The sequence below is a fragment of the Glossina fuscipes genome, unplaced genomic scaffold (genome assembly GCF_014805625.2).
Source record: "Glossina fuscipes isolate IAEA_lab_2018 unplaced genomic scaffold, Yale_Gfus_2 2, whole genome shotgun sequence".
NCBI classification, from domain to species: Eukaryota; Metazoa; Arthropoda; class Insecta; order Diptera; family Glossinidae; genus Glossina; species Glossina fuscipes.
Window position 1 is genome coordinate 23,102,251 of NW_023998416.1, and position 15,582 is coordinate 23,117,832.

Below are 15,582 nucleotides of genomic sequence, written 5' to 3' on the forward strand. Positions count from 1 at the left end.
AATGTTGCTGCAGTCGCTGATCCAACTGATCTTGTCTCCATTCTGTTATTTTCAATTAAGCCTTTAGATATGTTGGGAAAGGGGAATATGCAATTTTTTAAAATAATTTGCTACGACTAGGGCCATTTCCATTGAAGTGAATTCTTTTTAGGTATAAAAAGAAACAAAAAGATAAAATACGTGAATTAAATCGTCAGCGTAAAGAACGTTTAAAGTGTTCGGAACGCAAAGAGTCGTCGAAACGGATGGAAGATGAACGTTTTAAAGTCATAGGTGCAAAAAAATTTCAAATCGCAAAAAAGAAATAGAAATCCAAGGTAAGTGAAAAGTCCCCAAGTGAAATTAAAAAGCCCAAAAGAATCGATAAACATTTTCAAATGTCTTCGAACCAAAATGATAATAAAACCACATCAGTTAAAAATAGCAAATAAATAAAAACTTCTTAAAGATGAAAATTTTGAATAAAAATATGTTATTCAAAATTTTTACTTATTTCTCTTGTTCTCCTCGTCTTTGTTATCATTTTAATAATTTTTATTTGAATTTACGGTAATTAAAATTTAATTTGTTTTGTTTTTTAATGTGTTGTAATCGTAATTTACTGTTCAAAGTAACTCCCAATTGTTAATTAAAATTTTATTTTCAATAATCTTAAGTGAGTAAATGATTTTTTTTTTTTGTGTTTATTATTAAGAATATACTCTACACCACAAAAAAGAAAAACAAGTCATCCTTCAAAAAATGGTATATTTGAACAGTGGGAGCTTCGTCCAAAATAAAGAAAATGTATGTAAAAGAGAATAAATGAACTTACCGCAATAAACAGTTGAAACAATTTTTTTCAGATATGCCTTTTTTGTCGGTCAAATAAATGACAAACGTAAATCCGTTGAAAACTCTGAGGGATAACAACAATTTCTTCACTTCAAAGACACCTTTTCTACTAATTTTACTAAAAATTCCTGTGGCATATCGAAGCGTAAATTGCATTTTAGGCATAAATCTATTTATATTCATAATTAGTACAATTATATAAAATTTACGAGTCCTTTCTTAACTGGATAATACTTTGGACGCGAGAAATAATAACTGCAAACTAACCTACAATTTGGGTCGGGATACTATTCGAAAAAGGAATTTGAAACAAACAGATGATTGAATTAAAAAGAAAATTAGATCCGCAACTTCGGGTAGATTACCGAACGTATACCTTTACTCAGTTTTCCTTCGTATCCTTTTTACCAACTCTTTCCTCCTTTTCAAGCTATGCTCTTTTTCTTTGTAATGTGTTTGACCAACGCTTCGATAGACCTCCAAATAAGAATTTAATTAGATTGAACGGTGAAACTGAAAATTGAAAATATTGTCATTTCTATACATTCTGCTCTGGCACGCTTTACTTTTGGACATTCTGCAACTGGCACCCCTTATTTCTATACATTTTTTATTTTAAGAATGGAGCCGATAGCCTGTGTTGCTAGTGCTCAATGTCTTTTCTTTAGTCTAAGAATTTATTTCATTAGTCTAAAATTATAATAATAATAATAATAATATTTTAAGAATGAAAACCTTGTTTCCTTTATAATCAAATAAAAGTATTTAGGAAGCACACATGAATGACATTTTAATATTTTCAGATTTCTATACATTACTTTACATTACATTAATGCGAAATAAAACAGAGTATGGAAAATATTTAAAAATGTACATTATCAATGTAAAATTCTACGTAGATGTGCCAAAAGTGAAATTCACAAAAATAAGAAATAAAATGTGTGCATACATGCACAAATTGATGGGAAGCCTGTACCCCAGCTATCGAAATGAAAGAAAGTTTTCTCCGAAAACACTGAGAAGGACCAATGCTGGGCCACCGGCATATGTAGTAAAGGAATAGAAACCACCAAATCGATTCCCAATAATAAAAAAAATCCCGCGCGGATGTTAGATAATGACTACTTTTTATTTACATCGTTGAATACTATCGTTAAATTTTGAATAAAAGTTCTTTTTGAAAAAGAAGTCGGCGAAAACAGACGTGAAAATGGTAAATGGCAAAGAAGTTATGTCTTTAGGTATGTTTGACGAGTCGAGAGACGACGAGGAAGCCGATAGGCGTCGACGACAGAAAAACCAGGACGCCAGGAACCGAAGCAGATGCAATCGTCGCGACCAGCACGCCGATGGGCGTATGATTCCGCAAAGACGCAGTGTTACGCGCGTCGATGTTTCAGTTTTTCATTTTAATTAAGTGTCCAAATAATGTAACCGTATATAATTTAGACACATGACCCTACTTTTACTAAAAGTAAGCCTTTATAAACGGGTTTTTCGGTACTTTCAAGTGATTAAATAGAGTTTCCAACTCGAATCATCTATTAATTTCCCACATTAGATCTCTGGCGGCACAAAGAACAAATCCGAATTATTTTTGCATTCACATGCTCCAGGTACTGGATGATATAATTTGATCATTTAACCAATGGGTTTCTTGCAAGAACGATGAATTATTGTAACATAGAAATAACATGACCCTAAAATATTCCATTGGTTTAGGTATATACAAACTTTAAAATCAATCGCCTTACTCCTTGATCACCCATTCATAATAATACTTCACAGTCATCAAAAGCTGCCGCCGAGACACCAGAATTTTCGCCTCCAGCTGCTAATATGGGTATCAGTGTGTCATATTAGCATAAGATCTGTAATGTACGTATGAGTACATTTATTTAGATATATTAGATGAATTTGTTTGTTCTAATTAATTTGTGTACTTGCGAACCTGATCAAGCTTTTGAGGAATCTCATTCCATTTCAACCATGTATCTTCGAAACATTTATACTTCAAACGCAGAACTTCTAATTCAGCTTCAGTGAATTGCCTGTTAAATATATGGTTAACAGAGGTTACGTGATTTTTCAGATAAATTTTATATCGTTATCAGTTACCAGCAATTTTTAGATAAAGACAGTTGCACAATTACTACAGTTGTACAATTACTACAAACACATTAGCCGTGTGTTGTGTTTGGAGTAAAGAAATACGAACACGTACCGACCGACATTTTCATAACTTTATCGTTCAAAATTCAGAAAGCAACTGAAAATCTCTTTCTGTTCATATTATCCGTAAGTATTGTTAAAAACTGGTGTATCTCTCTCTTATTCATGCAAGAGTATAAGAAAATTTTACAATAGCAATGCCAACAACCAAAAAAGTCTGCTCTCCGAGTAAAGAAAGTTACAACAATAATGTCAACAATCAGAAGAAATCTCGTCTTAGCAAATTTATAAATTTTGATTAAAATGCTGAGAGTGATTCATTCAACGACTGAAGTTGAATTTTTTTAAATGCATTGATCTATTTTCTGTTGTTGATTTGCTGAATAGAAGAAGAACAATTTTTAGTAATTCTTTAACTTCTTCATTATGCGAATGAATGGATTCCTGTTCATTTGTATATATATTTCTATTGAGCCGATAGCCTGTGTTGCTAGTGCTCAATGTCTCTTTTTTTAGTCTAAGAATTCAATTCATTAGTCTAAAATTAAAATAATAATAATAATATTGTACAAAGAGCGTTAAACAAAAAATAGATTTGTAAACAAGTGTCCTTTGCACATCCTACCAAATATCCGTTGAGCAGTATAGTTTTCAAATTATTTATTCTCATAACCAGAGAGTTAAACATAAAAAGATGTGTTTTTAGATTTTTTTGTAGTCTCCGTCGAAATATGGCATTTTGTTGTTTTTCACCTATTTCGCTAGCACTTGTTATCTGGCTCTTGTAGAAAGCCAGATGATATTACAGTGTAAAGCAATCTTACCTTTGTGAAAATAACAAACTAAACGGAACAATGTATTGAAAGTAGCACATAAAATGCTTCACCTGAGTACAAAGGATTGTAAACAAAGAAATAATTTTATCTCTTGTTAAATTAATATTCTGCAGACTACTTTTCCAAATTAGATTAAAAATAATTAGGAGCAAAATATTAAAAATTGTTTACTTTAACAAAATTGTAAGAATTTTAACTTTCTTTGAATATTTTTTGGAGTCTTAGAGCGAGTTACAAGCTATTTCTTTTTTAATGTTGTTAGAAACTTTTGAATGGAATTTTCGTACAAAATAACAGATAATTGCGCTAAGCTACGATAAAGAAATTGTGTAAAATTCTTCAAAAATAAAATATTGCAAACCATTACCCGCACTATTATTAAATTTACTCACGAAAATTATCCACTTCACCGGTGGCAATTAAGTTATTGTTTCTTCTTCTTCTTTTGCGAGTAAGCAATTTAAAAACCAAAAAGCTTGCGGTTACGAAATGTTTTTTTTATTTAAAAATTTCCATATTAGGGCATTGGGGGACTTTTACCGACGGCTTTGCAATTAGCAAAAAAAGTCCTACGTGATTTCTGTAAAGTAGCAAAAGTTACATTCCCCTGTGCTTTAAAGGTCGGTTGCAAGCTTTGCTAACTTGACAATAATTTAATTCTAATTTGCAAAGCCGCCAGCTTTTTAACTGAAAGAATCCGTTAACGCAGCTTTTTAAATGGAACAATCGTTTTGAATAAAACTTTTCAAATAACCAGTCGTTTTGTTAGAGCGTTACAGCTAGCATTCTCAAAATGACCAAATCCATTTAGCGGACCGTATGTGATGAGTAGAATGTAAGACGTTTCAAAATTCACCCCATGCTGTACACAATCAATCATTTTGCTTGTTTTAGTAAAAGAATTACTCCGCCTGTAAGAGAAAATCGAAAATAAACTTTGTTTGTGTGAAACTTTGTATTAAATGGAAACTCGAATTAAAAATAATTGTTTTTAGGTTTCAAAAAACTATTTAATTATAATTTATATTCAAATACAAAATTATGATCAAAATATATTCTACATATGTATTCCAGATACCTTCAACTTACATGAATTATGATCAAAATATTGGACAGCGAGAACCTTGTAAACCTTAAAGAAAATTCTGAGAAAAATTTATCTTTTCCAACACTGTCATTGAGTTTTTTTACATTAAGTTTCCTCTTTTAGTCAATGTACGGAGAAGAGAAAGAACCGAACTTAATTATGGTAAAGATATAATATTATAATAATTAAGATTATATTATATTAATTTTCTCTTTTATGTTTGCCGGCGAATTTCCGTTTATATACTTTTACATTCACAAATGTACTTCAATTTCCTTTGCTACTGTATTTTGTTTTTCAATAAACAGATGTTCAATTCTTGTTCTTCTTTTGGAAAAACTATTGTAAATGCGAGATGAAACAGTTTGTCTAATCTGCACTTATATCTCTGTTAGGTGACACAAAGTCAGTTGTAATAAATAAGTAAAAAACTGAGTAAAAAAATATTAGGAACACAATATTAAGAAAAAGACGTTATTTTCCTATTTTTTATTTTGGTAGAAAGCTAACAGACCTGCTTTTATTGTTTAATAACAACGGATCTTTATCTATTCTTCTTCTTCTTCTGTACGGTACTAACCCAACAAAAGATGACACACTGTGTTGAATGTGTAAAATCTATTGTATTAATGACAAAATCGCACTTTTTGAAGTGTACATTTAAGTAATTTTGATAAATTTTCGATGTTATTTTTGCACAATTTTTAATTATATAAATATATTATTAAATAGTTATATTTTTAGGTATATAATAATTTTAAATTAGAAAAGCACATGTCCTAATGTAATTTTTCATTTCATAGGGGATCAGACGATAAGGTTAACTGGTTATGCCCATCTGATTTGATATTTGCCGGGCAATGCGACATGTGCAATGAGCAGCGTGAGAAAACACGCGGGAGAGAACAAATTTCCGAATTGTGTGTACTTAATTTTATTATGAAACTGTGTGTTCACTTATATATAAAATTGAAATTCGAATGTTTTTGATTTAGAATCAATTGCATTTTGAGAGCGACAAAAAAATTTATATAAAATGATTATTTTTTCCTCTATTTTTATGTATATGCATTCTCAAAAAGAAAATTGATACAGTAATGAACATATAAAATAAGAGAGTAAATTAAGAGAATCGAAGATGAAGGTTACTCTTAACTGTAATTATATAGAAAATTATATAGAAACAAGGTGGCGAAGAATATTGAAAAAGAAAACCAATTTATGATATCTTGAAATATATATTATTAGACGTTTATTTAATTAACATTTTCAAAAAAAAACTTTTAAAAAAAGGATGGAAAGAACTTGCGATTAATGCGATTAATTACTTTCTTCACCAGAATATGAGTATATACATATATTTTCCGTTTATAAGACCATGCATGTCGTAAGATTCGAACATTTGTTATTCGTAATTTTCGTTTGTTAATATTCCGATGAGAGGGGGGTAGTCACATATAAAAAATTTATGTTTCGACTTTGTATTTAGCGATTATCCCCACGAATTTAAATCCTATTGTCTTAAATTAAATTAATTTCACATCATAAGCTCAATACATTTCTGTAAATAATTTAACGCTAAACCCTCTAAAAATTACCTGTAATATTTCAAAGTACGTCGAAATTGAGAATAAAGATCTTCAGCATTAGTCTGCAAACGCACGCGTAAGAACAAATACATTCCATACATCTGCCTTTTATTTTTCAACCATTACTAATGGTCACGTTATTGAAGAAGAGAATTTATTGGAAATGAGATTCGGTTAACTGAATTGTTATAAATATTTCTAGTTAATATTTTACTTTAGTTTACTTTTTAATATTTTTTTAAAGTAATTTTTCTTTAATACTTAAGTGTGCGGTTGATAACTTCGCCGAAAATCATTATTCTATTATTAGGTCGAATCATAAACTGGAAAAATATAGTCGAACTCGTAGCACCCTTACAAATACATACAAAGTTCTGTTCGATAATAACAAATAATATTAACCAATTTTTCAACGTGGACCATCAGTACAATATTGATAAATACGTCGTATTTAACTAAAGGTCCGATATTTTCTTGATTTATTTTTAATTGACTTTTATGCACTGAAATATGCAATGATTTTATTTATTTATCTATTTTTTTTTTGATTATTTTATTAAAATAATATACGCAATTACTAGTAGTCATATAGTAGATCACATATTTATTTCTTCGCTATTTCGAACTTACTTTTGCAGCCCATTTTTTTATAATTTACGCACAATTTAATAAAAGGGAAGGTTTTTACTAAGAAAAATAGATAACATTTTTTTTATAATACCAAATATAATTTTCTTTTGAAAATATGTTCTAGTTGATTAAATCAGCACCCTGTTTCCTTCTTGAAATTGTTTCTGTAATTAAGAGAGAGAGTTGGTTCTTAAAAGATAGACACAGAAATTAAACAAAGAGTAGCTAAATTGTTTTAGAGGAAATGCGGTTATTTTTCTGTTATGTTTTCAAAACGTACGATGCTGTTCTCTTTACTGTGTTCAAAGTATTTGAAAAAATTCAACTACAGTTCATTGAATAAATCACTCTCAGCATTTTAATCAAATTTTATAAATTTTCTAAGAGGAGATTTCTTTTGATTATATGGCACCATAGGGGATTGTTGGCATTGTTATTGTAATTTTCTTTGCCCGGAGAGGAGATTTTTTCGTTTGCTTACTACCGCTAGGGGATTGCTGGCATTGTTTTCATAAAATTTTCTTTTACTCTTGCTTGAAAAAGAGAGAAAGGCAAAGAGAGAGAGATACATCAGTGTTTAACAATGCTTATGAATATTATGAATAGAAAGAGATTTTCAGTCGCTTTCTGAATTTTGAACGATAAAGATGTGTAAATGTCGGTCGGTACGTGTTCGTATTTCTTTACTCCAAAAACAACACACGGTTAATGTTGTTGTAGTAGTTGTAGTACAACTGTCTATACCTATATAAGTATAAAGTAAAGCAGCACCAACAACAAATACTACTACAACATCATGGCAAATAATTTCAAAAACAATATCACACACATATAAAAATTAATTAAAAATGGTATATAAAAAAAATAAAAGAAAATTCGAATGTATATATATATATACGTGTGTGTGTGGGTGTGTGCGTACGCATCTGTATATGAAATAAAAACAAATTGTTAAAATTAAATAAAATCAAGAGAAGTGAATGTAAAATATACAAAAAAAGAGAAAAAAATTAAAGAAAATTACAAAAAAAAATAAAAATTAAATAGAAAAGTGAAGAAATATAGTTGCATAGCTTTGTTTTATTATTAATTTTAAAGCAGCAAAACAGCAATAACGGAGCCGAGAAAGGTGTAGAGAGGAAAAAAAAGAGGTAAAATTTAAATCTATATATACATACCTATATTTATATATACATCTATATATATATATATATATATATATATATATATATATGGATATGTAAATGGATGTTTGTTGTGGGTATATATATATATAAAAACGAAAAAAAAAGAAACTAAATAATTATAAAATAAATCATATATCGTTATTCAGATAAATTAATAGAAATGTTTTCAAACAAAATTTGCTGATAATACATATCACCCTATATAAGGTGGAAAATTAATTATAATAATAAGAAAATAATCATTTTAATTTTTATTTTTAATTTTTTTATATATCATCTTTAACTAATGTGTGGTTCTTTAATTCCATCAAAATATTAAATTTCACAAAACAACACAAAATAAAAAATCAATATATATATTTAAACCTTTAGCAAATAAAAAAAAAAGAAGAAATTTAAAAAATTTTTCAATTAACTTCTCCAAAAACAATTGTGCATACTATTCTTACACATAAAAATAATTGGCTATAAACGTTTAACAATCGTTGCTAAAGAACCGAAGCACAGAAACGTGAGCTTTGCAGGTTTTCTCGATTTGTTCGCTTACAAAACAGTCCAGACCAGGAAATTCAAAATTATGTTACTAGCAAAACCTTTTCTTGGCTACTTTGGTTGCAGGTATGTGGATGATCTATTATTTTTGGTGACAATGTGAAATTCATAAAATAAGAGAATTAGTCTAAAAGACCTATGGAATCGACTAAAGCCGTATATATCTCATATTTAATACTTAATAATTTTAAGCCATTTACTGCAGGCACGGGACACTTTAAACATGTTTAATCGCTCACTTTGTGAAATTTTTGATTAATTGTCTTTTCCATAGCCCGTCCCTAGATAGATAAAGCCGTCTTGCTTATTTTTGTTTAGCATTCTGAAATTTCACAGTCAAAAATCCCCAGGAAACTTACAGTATATTACAGATTATCGAAATAGTATTCGCAGCTAGAAATGATAAGCAAAAACATGCATTTTGGGCCCTTCCCATGAACAGCATCATAGCGAACATTTTTTTGTGGGGTCTCCGAAAGTTAAGAGATTTTGCGATTTATCTGGAATAGGATTTTATATATGGGCCCTTTTTAATTCCGCTTTATTTTTAATTATCACAATAATTGGCATGAAATGAAATGGAGACGAAATTGTGGGAAAAATTGTTCCCTACACCAGTATGCGCTCAACATTTTCGGTGTTAACGTTAGGTTATGTGTGAAGAATCTCCTGCGCCAGGTTCACTTTTAATGATCGACCATGCAAGTGTAAGCATAAAAATCAGATCAGAATTTCGGTATTGCCAAATATACATGCATCTTGATTGTTTTAAAAGAATATTTGGGGCGAAAGTGTAAAGGTTCGTAAACGGCATGGATAGGACAAAGACAGTTGTTTTCCATTGGAAAAGAATAATAGCCTAAGGCAGATATGCTCATGTCTCTCAATTAAACCTTGACACTTTTTCCTTTTAAGAATTATGGGCAACAAAAAATTTTTCTTCCTCTGGCCAGCCACTCAGGGCAGATATGACCTTAATCTGGAAGGAATATTGGCATCTGATTAGGACGATTTGTTGGATAGTCGTAATTTGGTGGTAAAATTTCTTTCATTCCTTTGGAAAACTTGATCTGCATATACCCACACAATACAGTCTACGTTCTGCCGATGCTGGAAAACATTGAGAGTTTGAGTCGCACTCTCATCACTCATGAGAACCTGAGCTCTTCGCTATACCCTGCGCAGCCAAGATCTAGGCACTCCTGCCCACGCCTGCGAGCTGTAACTCTATTTTAGACCGGATGTAGGTGGTGCAGACATCAGCTGTAAAAAGCTAGACCCTTGACCGAGCTTTTATGTTTGCCCATTTAAACTCCATACCCGCTAATTGTGACATTTTTGAAGGATGTAACTTCTATCGCAGGGGATATTTTTTATGACGGATACAGCTTAGCTTATAGAAAGCGACCTACATCTCGAAGCGGTCTTCTTAATTTCTAAAGTCTCTATTGCTAATTTCAACATGTTCATTACATTCAGATGGTGAATATAAAAAGTTTTTATTTAATTAGTGTTAGTTAAGAAAATTCATTTTCATCTCCTCGAACGGCAACGCATGAATTTTCTTCCATTAACCACAGAAAAGCGTGCTTCTGCTAATCTTGTAAATCGAGAAAAATTACAAATATATGGGTACATGTGTGTATTTATGCATGTACATATAAATGTTTGACTGTCATTAGATTTGAAACCATTCGTAAAAGCTAACATTGCGAATTGAAATTTGATTCTATTTATATATTTATATATATATATATTTCACAACTAAGATCAAGCTTTTAAAAATGACTTAATTTTGTCTAAAAACATGCTCGTAAATAGTATTAGGAAAATTAACCGCAAAGGAAAACCTAAAATTTCTAACCAATAAACTTGAACTTAATGCGGATATTAAGATGAAATTCGTTCATGGCACAAAATAATCGCCGCGAAATGCACAAATTTTGTCTGACCGTCATTCCAACTATAAAATGTGTGATTTCATTTATGGCACTTATGACCTAAACATGGGATGAACTTCATTGTGGAAATATGTAGATAATAATTCAATTGCGAAAGCGTTTAACATCGAATTTATTATGCATTACCGTTAATCAGTTAATCAGTTGGTAGAATTAAGGTTGCCTTGAAAGGAAGGTGAAGTGGAGAAAAGTTTCTAAATATTCTAGAATGCGTTGAGTCAAGACGGGAAAAATTTGTGGAAATTAATGTAAAATTTAAATTAAATGAACAAATTCATTTTCCGGACATGTCAATATGTTGAAGGGTTATCGCCTCGTCGAAAATATATGTAATGTATGTACACGTATATTAGATCATTAATGTCAAGAAGTCATTAGAGAATCTTCCAAATGATCAAGGGACCTCTTCTATAGGATAGTATTGCTAGCAGCAATAAGTACAAGGCTACCGGAGGGACTGCAAGGACTCTTTATTATATGGATATAAACTTGTCTGTATGTCTTCCGTTCAACCTCGAGGACGCAATATTTAAAATATTTTAATAAAATTTGTTAAATTGATGTGTTTTGGCCCAAGGGCGGTGCGGTTCTTTTTAACCATTTCCCATACCACGCCTTGTTTTGAAAAGTCATTCTGTTAGTCAATGCACTTATTAAAAAAAAAAAAAAAGGAATTGTAGATCCGGAAGATTCGAAGGATAGACGAAAAAGAATAAATTCAGACACAATTGATTTTGGAACATTATATCTCGACACATGTTGGCTAATTAGTAACGCATGGACTCTACTTACAGCAAATTTGAGAGCTATTTGGAATATATCTGAAATTTGTACATTTGTAAGACACATTTCCTGAGCAAGAATATCGTAAAGACGTAAAGCCGAAACAGTAAATACCACCAGACGAAGCTGCTTCCTCTTTACACCTACTTTCCCAAAATTGAACAATTAACCGTTGTGCCATGTCTTCGGAAATGAGGTCGAATGGGGATTGGCTGACCTTTTTAAGACACGGTTAGCGGAAAACTTTAAAAATTTATATATAAATGATGCATTATTTTCTTTATTATTCAAAATTTTACAATTACAAAATATTTTTCCCATAAAAAATAAATAAATTCGAAATGGTGATCACACGCGTACTGAACATTTTGGTTAAAAAGGGCATTAATTATTTCTATAAGAATCGAAAGTGGAGGAATATTCCAAATGAATGCTCAATATGATCTTTTTTTTAAACCAAATTTTAAAATATTTAATTAAATTAGTTAAAGTAAACTTCTCTGTTTTCTTATAGGTCAGCTGGTGGAGATTAGTGCAACACTTAAATAATAATGCAAAAAAATAAATAAATACTAAAAACTCCTTAGAGATTTAACAAAAAAAAAAAAAAAAATCCACACATAAATATATATATATATATACATATATATATATATAGAAATATATATAAAAAACAATTACAGTGAAATGCATCAAAAATCTAACACAGAAACGAGGAAAAATACGTTAAAAAGAAAGAGGAAAACTTTACAAAAAATATTAAAAATGCTAAACGGTTCGATATGTGTAGTGATAAAAGAGAGATAAAAAAAAATAAATAAATAAATAAAAGAACAATTGTGCTTAAATAAAATTTAATTAAATTACCCAATTGGATTAAAAAAAAAATATGTAAAGAAAATGTAAGCATTCCGTACTTTCTTCAATTTTCAAAACATCTTTCAAATAATTTATTTTGTTGAAACGTCAATTAATACTTTGCACAAAACTTTTTATTTTGAGCCATAATTTTATCAGTAGTTTGCAGTAAGAATTTTTAGTGAAAAAAAAAAGTGTACTCTTGACGTTAGTGGAAAAAAACCAGCGCCCCAGAAAATTCTACAAACAATTAAAATAATTTTTCTTTTAAAATATTTGCAAGAGAATAGGAAAATATGTTGCATTCATTACAGAAAAACAGAAAACACAAACAAAGCAAGCGCTTCGTAAGCAACAGCGCTAAGCAAGCACCACACACCAGGCAACGGATGATGAATAAATGAAAATGGCACCTAAGCAACGTTGAATAACAACCGAGCTATATATACAAATTTATATACAAGTATATTTATATATATATATACAATTTGTGTGTATATAGTTAATGTATTGAATTAAACTACACCTTATGCAAAATTACACATCGTCATCATCATTTAGCTACAAAAGCAACAACGAAACTATAGCACAAGGTTTCTCACAAATGTTTGCTTATAAACAAACATTCATGCATACATACCTACCTACATATAATAAAAACAACTTTAAGAAAGCAACAGAAATAAAGAAAAAAAAAAAAAAACTGGCTTTACTTAAGTTTAAAAGGTGGAGGTAGCAGAGTAAAATATATATACATATAGAAGTAACTATTCATACATGTATGCAGGTGTTAGTGCATGTATATGCTTTAAAAAAGATTATCTTTCATTAAAAAAAAAATAATAATAAAAAAAAAAAAGAAAAGGAAACCTCTATCTCACACAATACTATGCTGACATCTCCCCCATAATCAGCCAGCCAGAGAGTATATAACACACAAATACACTTTGCAACGTTCCCCTCATTTTATCGTTTGCAACGCTACAAAACCTTTCCTATAACCTTCTTATATACCATACGCCATATAAACCGAAGCAACGAGTACGTACCAGTTTACTTTTTAAAACTACAAATTCTACATGAAATCGAAAAAGACAAAATATACGCCGAAGCTGCTAAACAGAAAGAGATAAATTATATTTGCGAGAAATTCCATAATTACGAAGTTTTGTCGCTTTTCGACTACGGTATTAAATAACTACAGAATGGCAAAAGCATATATGAATAACAACTTGAATGACAACTTAGGCAGAGCAAAATACCGTTTGCGTGTGTGTGTTAACGTTCATATGTTTAAAGGGAAAATTATTTCAAAACAAAAAGCAACAACAAAATATTTTAATTTTCTCAAATATATTTAGAAGCCTATAGGAAAAAAACAAGACAAAAAAAAATGTTTAACTACACAACCACAACAGCGGAATAAACAACCAATGATTTTGTAGCCGAACTCGTTGCGTAGTCATAATTTACAGATTTATATTTTATATATGCATTGTTTATCTGTCGGTCACGTATACGTTAACGTCATTATATACAAATACGCTGATATACATTTATATATATATACATATATGCAAGTGCATGGCAATAGAGGCAAATATTAAATGAAATGTTGCTTTGTAGTGAACTGCACAAGTGAGGTGTCTATCTCGCTTTATCGCACAGCGTAGCAAACTAGAAAACCAAGCATTGCACTCCCTCCCTCATGCATCAAACGAATATTATATACACATGTTTGCATGTATGCGTGCGTTGATATGTGCTATTTATTCTTCAAAATGAAAACTACAGTTCAGTCACATGTAGTTCCCCCTCAGTAGTAGCTCGACTGAATGTTGGAATAACGAAATACGAAAAGGAAAAAAAACTTTTGTTAAAAAAGAAAAAAAAAAAACCAAAATATGTGAAAAAAGAGTAGCAATAAGCCATTCATTGTTCACTATTTTGTTGCTTTAAAATGTACATCCATCCGGTCAGATCGGTCCGTTCGACGAAGAAAGACCTTATTGTGTTCTCATATATATATATATATATATGGCTTATGTATTATATGAACAGTAATATAGCAGTGTTAAATAGCATTTACTTATTGGGCTTTAGTTTCTTTCAACTTTTTCACATTTTCCTTTATGTTAATGTTATATTTATATATATATATATATATATATATATATATATATATTACAAGCAAACCATACATTTTGTATATAAGCTGAATGTATACTCTCCTGTTCATCTATTATTATTATTTTGGCATATGTACCTTCTATATATCAATTTAATGAATTACAATACAACAACAACGGCATTCATTTATTCTCAACGAATTCACTTTATATATGTGTATGCATATAGCATTAAAAAGGTGCTGGTAGAAATTTTACGAATTTGTAAATATATATATATCGAATGCATAGGTAGCTGTTCATATAATATTTCACTACATAAAATTTATAAACTAATGGATTTTCTGCCAAGCGAAATGTCAGTGATTGTAAAGGATATTTAATTGATGTTATAACTAGAGGTGGAGGATTTTTTTGAGGTTAGGAAATGATTGCAAGAAATTTGAAAACTGAAAAGAAAACTTTTTCTTACCTTCTAAGACAATCATTCCTTCTAAACTTCGAAAAACTTTAATTGTAAGATTAATGCCAAAATGTAATGATTTTTTTAATAGCGGAGACGAGTACTTTTTACCCTAAAAATATTTGCAAAATTTATTGTTTAAATGTCCATATCTAGAGGACCAAATGTCATATACAATACATTAAATAATATCAAGAAATAGATAAGACGATCAGACCCCGTTTTAAAATTGTATCAAAGTGTTGTGATTTATAGTCGTTTGCATTGCTCTTGCGGCCAAAATTTTCTTTAAAAAACTTCTACTCGTACTATAGAAAGTTCAGTATGAAATACGGAAAAAAAATGTTGTTGTTTTCCTAATGTTAGAGAGAAAAACATTAAATTTGAAATAAGAACAAATCAAATCATTCCGAAGTACTACAGAAAGCATGTTGTTTTCTTTCATTTTTTAAATGTGAAATAATAATGCCCAAGAACAACCAAAGACGTCTGCTTAATTTG

The 15,582-nt window shown here is 29.9% G+C and overlaps 1 protein-coding gene and 1 long non-coding RNA gene across 3 annotated transcripts in view; one reads left to right on the plus strand and one right to left on the minus strand.

The window, feature by feature from the left end:
• Positions 1–1,708: 1,708 nt before the first annotated feature.
• LOC119633867 lies at positions 1,709–3,095 on the minus strand. Of its 2 annotated transcripts, none has more exons than XR_005246900.1 (4): positions 2,953–3,095; positions 2,786–2,885; positions 2,589–2,705; positions 1,709–2,534 (listed from the first exon to the last, which is right to left on the minus strand). It is a non-coding gene; the product is annotated as an uncharacterized LOC119633867 (long non-coding RNA). The 2 variants fall into 2 exon arrangements; XR_005246899.1 differs by having other exon boundaries at positions 2,778–2,885.
• Positions 3,096–8,168: 5,073 nt separating this feature from the next.
• LOC119633708 (protein split ends) overlaps positions 8,169–15,582 on the plus strand; it is a 158,459-nt gene continuing 151,045 nt past the window's right edge. The window contains exon 1 of the mRNA XM_038027400.1: positions 8,169–8,299. The gene's annotated coding sequence lies outside the window, so the exon portion shown is untranslated. The remainder of the gene's footprint in view (positions 8,300–15,582) is intronic.